The sequence below is a fragment of the Phoenix dactylifera genome, chromosome 1 (genome assembly GCF_009389715.1).
Source record: "Phoenix dactylifera cultivar Barhee BC4 chromosome 1, palm_55x_up_171113_PBpolish2nd_filt_p, whole genome shotgun sequence".
Classification (NCBI taxonomy): domain Eukaryota; kingdom Viridiplantae; phylum Streptophyta; class Magnoliopsida; order Arecales; family Arecaceae; genus Phoenix; species Phoenix dactylifera.
In genome coordinates, this window is record NC_052392.1 from 17292252 (window position 1) to 17310066 (window position 17815).

Sequence of the window (17815 nt, forward strand, 5' to 3'; positions counted from 1 at the left end):
TTTTTTTTTTTTTGGAGGTAAAGGATTTCTGACGAGCAATCCGATTTTCCCCACGAGTTTTGGATTGCAGCAACTGCGCTCTTTGGAGATTCTTGCAGTGGAGTTCACCGGTGCCGAGTTCTAGCATGCGAATACTCTAGGAGTCTGGAAAAACTGAAGATGTGGCGTTTCGTTCATGATTTTGATGAGCACTTCAATGGTTTTGTGCCACGGGAGTGGTATCTGTTTCAAAAGGGGTGGACTTCGCCGGAAATCTTTTGTCTGTGACATGGTTGCCTTTGCTCCTGAGAGAAACCATGTTCTCCGCTTGGTTCCTTGTGCGAAACATGAACACACTAGGAAGAGAACCTGGTGGCAGAAGTTCTTTTCGGATGATGGTGATGACAGTTGGTTTGGCTGGAGCGCGGAGGATGTGCTTGGTGATGCTTATGGCTCCGATGGAGATGATGGGGAAGAAGAGATGTCAGAGGATGAAAAGTTTGAAGCGTGGAAGAGGAGAGCTGAGGCGATATCTGAGCTGCGTGAAGCACAAGGAGATGCAAGGAATGCAGAGGGACGGGCATCGGAAGTTTGGCTCGGGGGAAATGGGGCATCCAATCTAAATACATCATCTACGGATCAAGAATGGGATGCAGGAGCAGAAACATTCAGCGAGGTATCTGATGATCCAAATGTGATAATGCGGGAGAATGGTCTTGTTAAGGCCATCAAAGATTCAGTGGGTGAAAGTGATGATGAGTTGTTGTTTGAGGACATGGTCTTCCCAACATGCTTCAACAAGCTCGGTACGTAGATAAGCCATCTGAACCATGACACCTGCATTGAATTTCATTAGCACTTATTCTTAGATTAAACAGTTCTCCTCAGGTGACATTTTAATGCCCAAATAATTTAAATGGTTCCCCACATATGGGTGCTGCACTATCTTGAAGTCCTCTTTTTTGTTAGTTGAGAGGAGAAGTTAGAAATTAAGCAGGTAGAATTAGAGGGACAAATGAGTTTGCAACCATAAGATTTTTGAGATTTCATAAATCACCTTTTGAATGGATTGCGAATTTCTGTATACCAATGTGGTTGTAGACTCCCAGCTCCAACTAATTAATTATATAAACCTGATTTACCATTCTCAGATTCATTGCCCATTGATAATGATTTATTCCACACATATCTTACTCGGGCATCCAAAAGCCCCGTCTATCCACTTCATAGACTTTTCTTGATTTGTTATGCTTGAGCTGCCATTCTACAAATTATCATGGTTGTTACAAAATATTCATCTTTAAATAGGGGGATGTTACTATCTCATGTTAGCATGCGAACTAGTTAACTTCTTTTTGGGACTTTGAAAGGCTATCTTTGTTCTTTGGCAGCAATGGACTCATAATGTCTGTCTGAGCCTAATTAGCTTTTTTGCTTAACTCAAGCACCTATTGGCAACCTCATCCCTTCAACTGGTTTGATTTGATTTATTGTATATGATTCATAATTTAGGATGCGTGTAGCCATTAAATCATTCATATTTTCATGGGATGGAATTCAAACAGCAAATTACATCCTTATTGAACATCTGGATATAGTTGTTTCTTTTTTTGAAACTTGAAATGGTGAATTAGCGCTTGGCATTTCAAAATAAAGTTGCGTCTATTTTAGATGATGCAGATTAGTGTAAAGGAGTTCATTTACTTTGTTGGTCAAGTTTGGTGTTTGCAGATGTCATGCTTTGCATGAATTCTGGTCTTTGTCACTGCATGCACGAGTCTCAGCCTGCTATGATAAGCTGATACATGGTACTCTTTAGACTCATTGGGCATGCTTACACTCCCCTTCAATGTAAAGGTACATCAGTATGTCTGCCTGTGCTTGGGTTTTGCCATGTATGTCCAAACTTATATATGAAAGGGCCAGAGACATGCATTAATGACATGTCTGGGCTCTTACATATCTGAGTAGGTTCGCTCGAATATCTAGATATCTGAGCAGCTTGCTAGGGGCCCTCATAGTTGGAGCAAGTTTGCCCATTGGTCCCTGAAAGCGCAAATAGGTGGATGACTCAAGAATTTTAAATAACAAATATGATTTTCTGGTTAATGTAAGGACTGCTACATTGGTAGCTGAAATCCAAGCCTGCCTACAATGATAGATTCCTAGATATCTATCAGGCTCAGCCATTGCTTTACCGGGGGCATCTAGATATTGCCTCAGCACCATTGTTGTGAACAGTTGGCTGTGAGAACTGAGTGCAACTGTGCCTAGAGTGCAGTAACATGGATAAAAATATCAAAGACTTGTTCTCTACATAGATGCGCAGAAGAGAGAAACCTAAGAAGGAAAATAATGTGGGACAGCACAAAGTCTTTTAGATGCTTATAGCTGAACCTTTGGTTTGCATTTCAGGTTTGGACCAGAATTTTGAAAGAAGTCAATCAAGAGAGCTAATTTTTCTGCGAATCCAGTTCATGGATGTCTATTGTTTTTGTTCTAGGCTTTAAATGGGATTTGAAACTACTATTCGAGAAAAAGAAGAGGGGAACGGGGATTGTAGGTCTCCTACAATTAATTGCAATAAACTAAATTTAGATTTTAGGAAAGAAGAAGAATAAGAAAACCTCAAAGAACTAAGAGAAAAATCCAAGAACAGAAAAAATAAAGAAGAGGTATCTGGTGGCCTCAGGTCACTGTGAACCTTGGCCTTACATCCAAGGTTGCAAGCCACATGCTTATTATATGGCACCACACAGGAGAAAAGAAACTAAGAAGCTGATTTAATTTCTGCATACGACATTAACAAGCGACCATCTCCTTTACAAACTTCAAACCTATTCTTAACCTTTTAGCTTAGCTAAGTTCTTTGTGTAACAAATACAACCAAAATTTCAAAAATTCTAAAGTTCAGATTTCCATGGAATCTGAAATTTAAATATATCAATAATCTTTCGAAACATGTTGTTAATGATTTTAGACATTCCTAACCTTACTATACCTAATGTAAGGCTTGAATTCACTAATCCTATTCAAAACAAAACTTCTAAAAGAAGAAATAATCCTAAAGTTTAACGTGGAAATTACATTAAAATCAAAAATTATGTAAATTTTTTCCTAAGCTAATGCGGACTACAGTAAGAAAGACGAAATAAGAAGCATTGCTTCTTTGTTGAAATAAAACCTGTAGAATACTGGCAAAAAAAGATGCAGACCACGCACATGCATCCATACACTATGTCTCGTTTGGCACTTAATAATCATTTACTTATAAATATAACATAATTTATTAATTGGTTTCCTACCAAGAACTGTATGCATATTGTGCATTTTTCTTTAAATGAGAACAATTGCTACTTCAAAGACCGATATTTTTATCAAATTGCCATTTGGTTTGTTGTTGGACTAATTCTTCCTTCTATATATTATGCATATGAGTAGATTATTGATATGCCCATACAATTGTTGCAGTTATTCACTGATTGAAATAAACTATGTTCAGGCAAAATTTATTGTTTTGTTGATCCTTGTTCCATGGGCATTAGACTTTCTGGTGCACGACTATGTTCTCATGCCATTTTTGGACAGGTAATCGTTTACTTATTTCTTATGACTTAAATGTACCTACTTACACTATCCTCATATTCTTGCTGAATCTTCACAACATTGTAAATTATTAAGAAACGGAAAAACATTAAAACATAAAATCTAGAATCTATGATATGATCCATTTTCACAATCTTGTGTGGTATTAGATATCCTAAAAGTTTAAAAGGTCAACATTGTTCAGAACTGTGATAGAATCATTGCCACCATTCCTGAAGTGATGTTAGAAAGCACACACTGATGACATTCTAAGGTGCTATGCTCGTGAGGATGGTGCTTTCCAACATTATTGAACTGGGGATAACAAGTATGACCCTTACATGATGCTTGTAGCATATCAACAAAACCATTTATCAGACTGAGAATTATCTGCTTTTTCATGGACCCATTGAGGACCCATTTATAATCGCCAACATAGAAATGCTGGATGGTGGTTTTTATTCATGATCATTGCTTCCCTAGAATTCTTTCTTAGAAAATGATCTGATAACTGTTTGCATGGTTATCTGTTAGTCATACGAGACTCTAATGATTTTACAAGTTCTCTATTAGGAAAATAGAGCACAAGGGTAATACATTGTGCATTAGTAAAAAAATGTATTTTGATGTTCGCCGAGTCCAATACAAGTAGTTAAAATGAGGTAAAATGATAAGTTTCCGTATTTTGATAATGAAAGATAAGGAATTAATTTTTCCTTTCTTAATTCTAAAGAAAAAAGAAGTGAAATTCTGAAAGGCAAACTAAAGGACAACAAATAGATATATTGAGAAAATATTCAAAAAGATTGGTCTTTAAAAGAACCCATGGTATGCCATACCATACCAAACCGGATGGTACCGGGCATATCGTACTGCACCGGTTCGGAACCGATATCAGTACCGCTAGCATATCGACACTTGGTACGTCAAAAGAACCGCGTACCGTACCGTACCAAGACGGCGAACCTTGAAAGAACCTACTATACAATATTAGCATCATTCATATCCAAATTTCTTGTCCGCTTATCAGTTACTAAGAGATCTTGTCAAGAACCTACATCTTTCACTCTTGCCCATTGATCTTCTGATTACATTCCTTAAAGAAATCAAATGCTCAAATGTAAGATGCTGAGTTCAACCATGCACTTGCCTCTCGGTGGTATTAGATAGCTGGGAAAAATTGGGTCTCCCACTCTCCCTTTTAGTAGTTTTTGCGCCTTCAAGGATGATGTTCATCACCAGAGAGCCTCCACCACCTAGCTTCCTCAAGATCAACTCCGGTAGCAGCGTATTGGATGGTGGTGCTAATGGTGGGGTGGGGTTCGTTTTTCTGGCCGTAGCTCAAACTTAGTGGCAATTGGAGAATGTCATCTTTATGATTCCATGGTCCCTTTGGCAGAGCTGAGAGGGGCCTGGGAAGGATTTGCATTTGCCATCATGGTCCTCAAGGCACCCAACATTGTGTTAGAAGGAGATTCCGAGGTAGTAATTAATTAGTTATCTAGTCCGGTTGATATGGGTGATACTTCTCATCAAGGTTCGCCGTACCGGTACCGAACCCCGTACCGGTGCCGCATTAGTATAGGCGTACCGAGTGTCGGTACGGTACCGTACGCTCGGTACCGACCGTACCGACATTGGTGTATCGATACCGGTACCCATCGGTATGGGTACGGTACGCTCGGTACCGACCGGTACCGACCGGTACAGCGAACCTTGCTTCTCATCCTATTTTGGTGGATTTGAGGAAGATGATTTCTACGTTGGTAGCATTTGAAGCTTTTCATAATTATAGAAAAGCTAATAGCGCTGCAAATTGGATACTTCACATGTTGCCCATCATTCTGGATCGATGCTCTGGAGATATAGTGCATCCATGCCTCTTCAGCTTTGCAACATTTTGTATACCGATGCTAATGCATGTATCTATAAGGGCTATGTAATTTAGTTGTCTTACTTGAAAAGAAATTTCTACAAAATATTAGAAACAGAGGAGGCGCTACTTTCCCTGTCAATGGAAGTTCTCGCCAATATGTGAGCTGCAAATTGATTTTTGAAGGAGCATTCCATGTATCTCTAATTCTATTCAACATGGCTCGCTAAAAAAGAAAAAAAAATGAAGATTAAATAAGGGTAGTTCTGGTATGATGAGGGATGGGGTGACCTTCCAGGCCAAGCATGTATTCAGAGAAGCCAATGGGGCAGCCGACTAGGTGGCTGCCTATGTGGCCCACCACTCAGGGTACACCCTGTGGTCAGAGGAGGGGGAGCTGTCACTGGCACTCCGCGAGCTAGTGTATTTTAATTTTATTGGGTGTATTCGTACATGCACTGTATGAAGAACCCGCCTAAGCAAAAAAAATAAAAAAAATAAGGGTAGTTAAATCTCAAAGTTTATCGATGCTGATATATCTTGTAAGCTAATGCGTAGGAAATTCCAGAAAAGCTTTATGCATGTCTCTCTGTTCTCACATTCTAATATGCTCTGTTATCTACCAGAGTTGCATTTATAATGTCATGTCTCTGTTATAGCTATTTTCTCATCACACATTTGTAATCATGTCTCCATCATGGTGCAATTGTTATGTCATAGCATCTTATATGTAAGCCGGTCCACATTTTGATTTAAGTGAACATAAACTTACTCCTTGATCTTTTCTTTTTTATGAAAAAATAAGAAAATCTTTGCTCTCTTTTAGGAAAAACAGAAGAAAGTGAAATACTTGTCCAATTGTTAATTGGTGCAGCATTTCACTATGAATAGACTGCGATTTCTTTACCTTGTTCCCAAGATAGTACTTGAATTTCTATGAGCATGGTCAGCTTACGAGGATAATGTGATTGATGAACTTCTCCTTAATGCTGCAATTGGTTGATTGCATTTGGTCCATTGACAATGATGTAGATATGACCGCTGCTTTTGTTATGAGCTTTCAGATACCAATCTTTTATGTACAATAGGTATGTGAAGACTGTACTGCTTGCTGCTGAGTTGCTTGATGTACGAAGACATCAAAAACTTGAGATGAAAAATATTAAAGTAGAGAATGCAAGATTGTGCTTAGAAGTAGAGATTGGTAATTCTCCTCGACTTTCTGATGCAGAAGTCTGGTTGGAGTTGCGGCGCAAGGCGTAAGTTCCATCTTTTTTTTTTCTTTGTTCAGCTTGTCTATCATAATTTTAACATATTTCTATGTGTGCAAGCATGTGCATGAGTGCATATATGTTCCTCTATATTATGTCCTTACTCCCACCTTTGTTGTTAAAAGAATTACGTATAAGTCGTATTACTTTGCATCAGAAAATCACTCTTCTTGTTTGCATGATGGCTTTTGCTCTTTTCTTTAATTGCATAAAATTTGGATTCTTGGAATGTGTAGTCTTACAAAGTGAAAGATTTGGAGTTGGTCATATTAAGGAAATGTGAACATTTAAGTGAATGGCAATAGCATTACAGAAGCAAATAAACCTACTCATTACCAAAAGGATATTTCTACTTTTTCGTCGTTGAAGCATATGATATATAATCTAGAGTTAGTAGAAAAATTGTTGTGCTTGGCTCAACTTTTTTCTCAGAAATAATCGATAGGCAATATTATACACCTTATGGCTCTTCTATTCTTAACAAGCTCATTGTATGTCTCACCTTGAGTTGAGGGTAATTTGAGAAAGTAGTAGCCTATGGGTGATTTTGCGTGTGAGGGTGTGCATTTCAAGTTGATATTGGACCTGACTTGGTTATTGTTTACCTTTGTCTGCACACAGTAGGACTTGGTCATTTTGCCTTTGTTTGCACAGTAGGACTTGGTTAGAACTATGGATGGCGGAATCGGTGCTTGCAGGTGTGCCGGCTGGTGCTCATTACAGTATGGCACCGATAAGTGCTGTATCGAATTGTAGCGTACCAGAACCACGAGAAGGGAGAGTGAGGACCCAGAGAGGAAGGAGAGGGAGGGAGAGAGAGATTGGGGACTCATCTGTGAAGAAATCGGGGCCATCGTCCAGCTCCAGGCTCGAATTAGAGAGGCAAGGGTTTCGGGTCCATGCGGAAAAGGGAGGGGGGAGGGAGAGAGTGAGTGAGAGAGAGAGGCTAGAGGAGGCAAAGGGACCAAAAGAGCTTTCGAAGGGACATGGAGTCATGAAGAGGCTTCGATTCGGGGAGGGGGGGAGGGGGGGTGGAGGAGGAGGCAAAGGGGTCGTAGGAGTTTCCGAAACGGACAACGAGTCACAAAGAGGCTTCGATTCAAATGTGGGGCAGAGAGAGGGAGGGGAGTGGAGGAGGAGGTAAGGGAGTCGGAAGAGACAAACCCTTTAGAAGGATGTGAAGTCGTGAAGTCATGGAGGCTTTGATTCGATTGGGATTTCAGCGAATAGGGGGGGGTGATTGAACGTTTCGAAAAAGAGGCTCTGAATTGTGTTGGTAACCGATCCGTCCAGTTTGGTATCCCGAACAAGCTAGTTTGGCACATTGGTATCCCGAACTAGCCGGTTTGGCATGGTTTAGTATCCCGAACTAGCTAGTTTAGCGATCTATGGTTAGAACCTTGCAAACTATGTGTGGGACCCAACCCAGCTATAGATTTCCAAACCTGACCTGCCCTAAGTTGTTCCTCTTTATTATGTCATATGTGTTCTAACTTAGTGCAGTGTGTCAAAACCATTATAAAGGTTGACTATAACAGTTACTCTAAATTTGGTTTAAATGTCATTTGATATTCTACGATGTTAAAGCTTCCATGATTAACTCCTTCATGGATTATTCTAAAATATTTAAAATGACTTAGAAGATGGTTTTAGACAAGTTACAAAACAAAATTCTTTCCAAATCTACTATAATCTTGGTGCTTCTATTGTGCTGCTTTATCAGGATAGAATTAAGAGATGAATGGAGATTGGAGAACCGGAAAACATTTGCAAATATCTGGTCAGATATGGTGTATGGGATTGCATTATTTATTCTTATCTATTTTAATAAGTGCAAAGTGAGTTTGCTATCTAATACCTTACTAATCTATTCTTTATTTGCTTTCAGAAAATTTGTATATTCTATTATATCAATAATTTGCATTCATTGTATTTGAATTTTTATGGTCTTTAGATGATCCTATCTTATTCTTGCTTTAAATATTTAATACAATCTCATATTATAAGAAGATATTTCTTAACAAATGTTTTCTTATTGGTTTTAGGGTTTCAGTAGTTTACATGTGGATGCAAAACCTATGATGGGTTTATCCTTGTTTCTCATTATTTGACTTGGGATCACATATTTTATTAACACTTGTTTAACCTTTTTTATAATAACTAAATCATTATAATTGATGGAAGAATTCTTCTCTTATGGTGGAAAAATTGACAAAATGATGAAGAGAATCAAGTAATAGCTTTGGATGGGAAATATGGAATTAATGTGTTAAACTATGTTGCTTTGCCTAATCTTTCTGTTATGACAAATAAGTATTTAATGAATCCTTTGGCAGAAACAACTAGAATCAGGTACCAGAACAGTGCAAATTTTGTCCTGCAAAAATTTCTAATCTTATATATGATAATATATGGAGTGATGGACAAGTAAGGATCTGAGACCTAAAATTACAGATGATGTGTTCTGTGCACAGTTCAGGTCTTGACACTCTAAGCATTATGTGTTTTCTCTATGTCATGATGCTGTTGACTGCATCCTGCTACCAAAGTAAAGTAAGGTGGTAAAACTTGACATACCTTTTTAAATGCATTTTTTGTTTCGCATGTATCACTAAATGACTGTTTATTGCACCAATCATGGGTACCCTGTTAAGTTCATCACCACATGATCTTCATGTATTTGATACATGATCCCTTGTGGATGCGATAAGATAATTGCAACTACAACCTCTATGTATTCTTTGAATTCCTCACACTCAGATGCTCGATGATTGTCATGGAACTGCGGACTGTAGAGATCCTCATTGTCTATGCGATCCTCATTATCGATCTTCATTGTCCATTGGGTTGATTAGCCCTCTTCTATGTCTTGATTGACAATGAAAGAAATTTGCAATTCCCATTTTATTTGGGGGTTTTTATTGGGAAAGACATTTTCTATGATGCAATCATCATGTTAAATTTTGCTTCTTTTTGTCAAATCTCACCCTCCTCCTTCTCTCCGTGTGTGCATGTGCGCACGCAAACGTGTTCATGTGCATCATATCAAGCCCAGAATTTGTGCATGCTATTCTGTTGGTTCATGCTTGCTAATTTTTCTGCATGTGATGCCAAGTAACATGGGTCAAGTATCACATAATGTGTAGGAGTGATTAGCATGCAGGAAATATAGATTAACAGATAGGAAGAGTTAGAAAAACATTTTTGATGGAATTCATCATAAAATGATGATAACCAATAACCATGTTCATGAACTTTAATAACTCCACTTACTAACATATGAAGAAACTGGAACACAATTTAATTTTGATCATAACTCCTGAAATTGATATGGACCCTGCAGAAGGGGATTTTATAATGGATATCTGAATTATGTAAACTTCATGAACTCAAATTTGAGGAGACAGCCAAAATATATAGTGCAAGTTGAGAACCTGGTAGAGTATAGAATTCAGTTATACATCCAAACTTATTGGAATGACAAACATTATGCCCATGAAATCAGTATTCAAGTAAAGATAGTGGCTGAATCTAAAACTTTTGATCTGAATTGAACTTGACACCCTGATTGGTTGACAACCTTATGTCTTTGGCCAACAACTATCGAGCTGAGGTCACAGCAAGCTAACCCCACCCTTGCTTCAGTAATTGATCATTGGTTACTGGTATGTTGGATAACTTTGCTCTATTTCCGTGCTCTTGTAACTAGGTATAGATTAACAATAAATTTTAAACGATAATTTCTTGAGGTTACGGTGCTCTTGTAACTGGTTGGGTACATTGACTATAAGTTGTAAAAGATAATTTCTCCAGGTTCCCATGCCTTATGCCAATAGAGTTCACAATCTTCTTGATGGCAACTTTGTATGCCTATTTTTATATTGTAATGCAAGAGTTTGCAAGTAATTGTCTTAGATGCATATTTTGTGTTGACTGCTTTTTGTGTCCAAGAATCATCCTCTTCTCTAATGATACCTCAGACACTGGGAGGGCATTTCTTGTTATTCTAGTTTGCAAGTAATTGTCTTAGGTTGCATTGCTGAAGTTTACAGGATATAAGTTATTAAATGATACCTCAGACACTGGGAGGGCATTTCTTGTTATTCTAGTTACAGATATTTTCTTGGGGTAAGATATTTCAATTATCTGTACTATCTTAAATTTCACTTTTTTACATATGATTGGAAATAGAATAATGCACGTTTTGTTGCTATTGTTTTTTGTATGCTTGGAAATGATGAGACTTGTGCACCAAGAATCATCCTCTTCTCTAATGATGAGTCTGCTATCACATTCATGGTTTTTAAAAAAAACCCTGATAAGCTAGAATTGGAAATGAAAAGTTACTTTATATGTTGGAATTTTATCCCATAGATGATATCCATTAGAGATTATTTGTTATTTGATTCTTTTGTCTTCTATTTAAATACATTTATTGATTATAGAAGTTTTCTTCTATTCATGCAAGATTGCAAATTGATTGACTACTTTGGGACTTGTTACTCTGGTGTGGATTTGGTTGGTTTTCTTATTCAAATGTTACAGTCTATTTACATATTTTGCATAATGCACATTTAACTATTTATGCAAATTTCTTGGTGCAAGGTGCAAACCATGCTAACTGATAATAAGAATCTCATAGTTAATATGTCATATATTTGAGATGCTCATCATTTTATTGAAGTGCAGGTATCATTCTGAATCAGGCTGGCAGGCTTTGATAGAAATAATTCTTGAACATTATGGGCTTGAAGTTGACCAAGCTGCAATAACTATTTTTATCTGCTCCTTTCCGGTAGCTGTTGATGCTTGTGTGAAGCTTTGGGTAGGTCGCAGTGTCTATATTTTTCATACTTTTCTCTAACAGAAATGAAATTATATCATACTGTAAAGGCAATTGTTACGCCAAAACCTAAAGGATGTTAGTCCTATAGGTAACTTGCTGGACAAAAGAAATAAAATCCATCAAAGGGAGATAAAAGACTCTATAGAGAGGATACACAATGCAATGATTTTCCCTCATTGAACAGGATGCTGAAGTGATGCAAATTGCAATGCATGAAACTTACAATTTATATCCTCGAAATTGTTTACCGTATCACATTAGGGTGATTCTCCACATAGTTAAACTTTGGACAGCATCCAACATTCCACCTTCTCAATTGAAGAGAGGGACTTGCCTAAGATACTGAAATTGGATGTTTAGGTGTACATATAATGAAGCATGAGATGCAGAACATCTTTTCTAAAAGAACAGGCACCTGTTGTCAAAGCTGAGCCCCTTGTCAAGATTTGCCGCAACTAACTTGTAAAGCTTGAACATCCAAAGGGAATAAATAGGTTCAGTATTCTCTTATTCAATGCGTACAGTTTCTTATATTCAGTTGTTCTAATCCCTGCATGATTCAATTAGAGTTTCGCCTTAATTTTCTTATTATCTGCATTCCTTTTAATAGTTTGTCAACCCTTGATCATCCAATGATCACTCCTGTATTAAGCATCAAGGCTCTATATACTTGTCTCTCACTACAAATTCCCTGTCATTAGTCTTTCAAGAATCAGACTGTGGTCTTACTCTCAGCCTTATATCCATGGTGTACCTCAACAGAAGCACCAATTTCAGCAGTATTTTTTTGTAACTGCATAGACATTAGAAATCCTCTACCAATTTTCTCATCTTTTCCCTGATAGCAACTTTATTTAATAGTCTTTTTTGCAAGGCCTCAAAATTATGTTTTTTTTTTTTCTGTGCTAGCAGGCAAGTGTTTAGCCATAAGAATTATATGTCTCCTTTAACACATCCTACTTCTCTTTTGAGTCATGTAGTGATTAAACTTTTACTTCTCCCTCCCATGCCACTCCTCAACAAGAAAGCTTTTTTATATACTTTAGGATTATCTAATACAAATGTCAGAGCACTGATTACTAACATATACCTTGGAAACTTGGAAGAATTCAACAATCTCAAGCAAGGTCTGTCGTACCAACCCATACCACCCTGTACTTGACTGCACCCTACTGTGCCAGTAAGGCACTGGTACAATACCGAGGTTTGGTTTTGCATATGAGCCGAACCAATCCATACAGATTTGAAACAAGCAAAATTGCTCCGCACAGCCTGGGACCGACCCATACCACCCGGTTTCTGGCAGTACCCGGTGTATGATACCAATCCTACTGTACCAAACCAGTAACGTGTTGGTATGGTTCCCCATATCGGTTTTGCAGATCTTGATCCCAAGAAACTTCCCCCAGAGTTCTTTCTCACTTCCTCCATGCTAGGCATTCATCAAAACTCTCCTCCATGTGGAATATGAGATCTGCTCTTGTCTAATCTTAACTTAATTAGAAGAGTTCATTTGCTGGCCCTAAAAACTAACCTGCTCTCTCCAATTTTGTTTCAAGCAAATCAAATAATTAGACCTTAACTTATAAGTTGTCAAATGAATTTCGAAACTTTTCAACTTCAGTGGACTGTTCTCATAAATCAAAAGTTTGTCTACATACACTGGTGTCGTTCAGTCTGATTTTTTTTTTTTTTTGCCTTGCTCTTCTATTTGTGCCACAACTTGATCCTTGCCTTCATTGAAAGTCCCAAGTCCATATTGCAACCAAGAAATGTTATATAATAACCGTCAACTAATACAGAAAGCTAATAATTTGTAGCTTGCAGCAGCGTGAAGAAGGAATTCAGGTGTGAGAGTGGGGTAGCAGTTCTCTTGGTCACTCTGGGAAGCTAGAGTGCTAGGAAATGATCTGTAATATATAATTGAGCACCAGATCTGATGAGGTAATGAAAATATTGAAATTTTCTTCTCTTTTTTTCATGTTATACAGATGAAATATTCAGAAATCAGAACTTGATCTTGAAAGCACGCAGAAATAACAGAAGTTCCTTCGTGTGAGATGTTGCTGGAAGTATGACATAAGCAGGTATAGTAGCAGGAGAAGGATTCCTTGGGAGTTGTATGCTTTATGTAGATGGTTTGGGTTACTACCGCTGACCTTATTCCCTAGTATCTTCTTTAGCCTTTCTTTGTCAAGCCTGTTCAATTCTCAAACTTTCCAAGAACAACAAAAAAGGAAAAAAAAAAGAAGAAAGAAATGATATTCACTGATTGCCTCCCTTCCCTCCCCCACCTGCTCAACAAAAATGCATTTGCAATCATCCAGTAAAAGGATCATTTAGAGGATTTCTCTTGGTATCTCTCATTACTCTTGCACAAAATTGTACAACTCCATAGCATCAAGTTTTTGAAGTCCTAATTGCTCTCGTATTAAGTGAAAGTGCCAAAAACTCCTTGATATCAATAATTGTAACCACAATGCAATCTAGCTGGACATTTCTACTTTCACAACGGGATCCCCTTTTGTTATGATTTAAGTTTGTTAGTGACAAAATAATCCATCAAGGCTCTATGGTCAAAGACATGGTACTTTAAAATTCCTTGATACTGGTCTAGGGAGTCACTTTCTGACATTTCAGTGCTATCTGCAATATCATGATCAGTACGAGTCTTAATTATAATATTATTTATCCTCACAGTTTTCTTTGTTTTGCAGTTATTCAAATTCCTTCCAAAGCTGTCTCCAAATGTAACAAATATCTTACAGGAAATGAAGCGGCACTAGTGAAGCTTTTCATGGAACATTTTTCCTCATCTTGGGAATTACTGGATGGGGATCATGCTTCAATTGTATGATTATCTTTCCTTTGCACTTCTACTTTCTACTGCATAGGTTCTGCAAGGCTGATAAATGCAAAAAAATCATGCAACTGAGAAATCAAACTCAATCCAGATAAAACAGCCTATTGTCTTCATTAACTTTCTATGGGTGTTTAGGAATAACTTAGCTTAAGGTAAAAGTAAGGTCAAGACTGTTTGGAGAAACATGTGTTATTATCTCATGCATTGTTTGGTTAAATAATTGATAGATAGTTTCTTTGTGTGTAAAAATGACATTGTATGCTCTTCCTATTATGAGCATATCAAGTTTATCCTAGCCTACCTATGTTTTAGAGTAAATGTTAGTAAATTCTTTTTCTCTTTCTGTTAAAGAACATCTTAAATCACTTTCGTGCCAATTATTTTAGCTTTTACTACCAATCAACACTTAATCCCTTTTGTATGTGCGTGTGCCTGTATGCATATACCTACGCATGCTCAACATCTCAGTAGATCACCGAGAGCGAACCTTAGGCTGGTTGGATTAAAATGAATTTTGTGGGTTTGCAGCATTAACATTGGCAAATCCAGTCATTGTAAAATATAAATGCCTCTCTCGCAAATTCTGTAGGTCTTGAAAGAGTTTCCTTGGCAAAGGGTAGATTTAGGTGTACCTGTGTTAAAATCACCATTTGTCCTAAAAGCTTAAGCTTATAGGATGAGGTAGATTTATCTGTATATTTTATATTTTCTAACACTCTCACTCACATGTGGGCCGGACTTTTTTTTTTTTAATGGGCGAGCCCAACATGTGAAATTTTTAATAATGGGGTTAAAGAGTGCGGAGACAAGGTTCGAACTCAGGACCTCTGCTCTGATACCATGTTAAAATCACCACTTATCCTAAAAGCTTAAGCTTATAGGATGAGGTAGATTTATTTGTATATTTTATATTTTCTAACAACCTGTATCTTAGAATTCTTGATTATAATGTATTTTTTTACGGCGATAAACCCGTTCCCTTTGTGCTTGATTTGTGAGTGCAGGTCGCACCTTGAAGCCGCATTTGCCAAACACTGTACATGCTGCACCGGATTGAACCCTAAAGGCAGCGTCGCTCTGAAGTACTCAGTTCTGTAAAGTTAATGATTTTTTTTTTCCAGCCCTCTTAGCAAACCTTCTTTGGTCCTTAAAATTCATTTCAACATTGTTAATCTTTTTAACCCAGTGGTTCAAAAAACTTTTGCCCTCATTGTTGCTAGTCAGAAGAAGAGCTTTTTGTCGACCGTAAACGAGATGAGCAACCCACCAGATTTGTGCCATTTGGGTCCTACATAAAGCCAATATCTTGGAAGTGATATGCGTGCGCCATGAGCTTCACTGGTGTCAATCTGCGACAGGGGAAACTCGCAAGAATCATGTCGAAGCGAGCACCAAACACTTGCACTCTCTCTCTTGCGTTGGTTCTTCGCTTTAGTAATTATCATCATTTAATGTACTGCATCCAACAGGCTACCTATTTCAGGAAGTTAAAGAAGTCACACTTCTAAAAAGAATAGATCTCATTACGCAGAAGAGCTGCAAAATTTGGAAAAGGTTTGTGAAAGCGATCTCATGTGAGATTTACGAGTACCACGTGATGCAGGGTCTGGACTCTAGAGGACCCATCTCTCTCGTTCTCTCTCTAGTCGCTTTCACAAGGCCCCATAACGGATTTCTTTCAGCCACCATCACGCCAAATCATGAAGCATGCATGGGCGGCGAAAGGCAAGATCGACCCTCTTTTTAAGGTAAAATCCAGGATATCCTCTCCTGATTGCTCCTAATAATCATAGACACCACATGCCTTTGCGTTTGTACAGTAAGCTAGTTAAAGGTTCCCCTACTTCTGTTTGGTAGCGACAGGGTCTTCTCGAAAGTGAAGACATCTCGGGCGAGGAGCTTCACTTAAGATGAGCCCTTTTCAGCTTTTGCTTCTTGGTCCAAGCCTAATCCATTATCCCAGGAGTCGAACCATTTGAGTAGTATCCCATTTGCCCACCTTTTACTGTACTTCGAAGAGTCACATGCACGCTTGGCCTATACAGCTATGGCTTATTGAATAATTTAATTCTGGTCGTGTCATTTTTTTTTATTTTTTTTTTTTTCTGGGGAGGTGGTTCATGTTATAATACCACAAAGCAGGTTTCTTGGGATAATTTATTTGCCACGAATTTAGCATACTCTGCGCTCATTTGAAATTAAGTAGGTACAAATCTCATGCAAAGAGTTACACATATGTGATCGACTCGTTCATTGCAGCTTTTGCCGGCAACTGGAATATGGCGTCGTACAAGTTGTCATTGAGGGAAGAAACGTAAATGCTACATGTGGTACGAGATTTTTGTGTCGCATTAGTATTTCTCATCTATTCGTTGTACATAAAGTAGGCTGGTACTCTCTTTATCCTTTTTTTTTTTTTTTTTTTTGGTTGAAAAATAGAAGAGGGGGGAGAGGAGAGACTAGCCCACCCGCGTAGCAGCTTCCACTGGGCCTTCTTTCTATCAGAAAATGTTCGATACAGGTCGCAGGTTTCGCATGTCTTCCCCGACCCGTGGGCTCACCCCACTGGGCTCATCGTCTTCATGTGTGGGTACGTCATCCCAGCGCCACCTTGGTATAAGTGGAAGGAAAGTATAACCGCCAACGAGCTATTCGGGTGTGGGGCATCCGGTCCTCTAATTTAATCAACGCCCGTATTTCGAATTCGGGCAACTTGGGCGGAATTATCGCCCTCTTATCATCAGGCTACTACTTTGGTGACTACTTTTCTTATCCTTATGGAGAAGCCTCATGTGTCTGATCTCTTTGTTTGAAGCCTGCCTGAGTATAATTTTTTGCAAGCTCCGGCTTATGCAAACGACCGTTATCCACTTTATGTCACCTTGAAGCAATATCAGTCAATATCTTCTTTTGCGTGCATTGTAGATAGTAGTTTATATAAGTAATCGCACGTGTTCTCCTATGATGCACTTACATGCTACATATTTTTATGTATAAACTATAAACATATTTTGTTGGAGGAAGTTGAGTCCTAAATTGAAAATAAAAATGAAAATGGGTGACTTCATTTCAGCCATTTGGTTAAAAATAATTTCATTCATACTCCGACTTCAAAAAAAAAAAAAAAAAAAAAGAAAGAGATGGTGGTGTGGTGTCTCAGTCTTGTAAAATTTAATTCTAATTTTCTATTAGTATTTAATTTTTTTTCGATTCTGATTTCACGAACCAGATATATGATCACTTCGATTTTCATTCCAGTCATCCTATATTTTCTCTTGCGGGCTCCCATGAAAGTTCTTGGACCTATTTATGCTAACTTGAAAATTTAACATTCAATCACTTTCGTGTGTTTGACAATTACTGCTGCAAATATATATCCGTCCTCTCGTATCTTTAAC

The 17815-nt window shown here is 38.0% G+C and overlaps 1 non-coding gene and 1 pseudogene across 1 annotated transcript; both read left to right on the forward strand.

Annotated features, from left to right (window-relative positions):
- Positions 1–8819, forward strand: LOC120103952 (annotated as a pseudogene).
- Positions 8820–11254: 2435 nt separating this feature from the next.
- LOC103701438 lies at positions 11255–16813 on the forward strand. The gene is made up of 5 exons (XR_005512583.1): positions 11255–11533; positions 13546–13641; positions 14272–14405; positions 15422–16165; positions 16677–16813. It is a non-coding gene; the product is annotated as an uncharacterized LOC103701438 (transcript).
- Positions 16814–17815: the final 1002 nt, after the last annotated feature.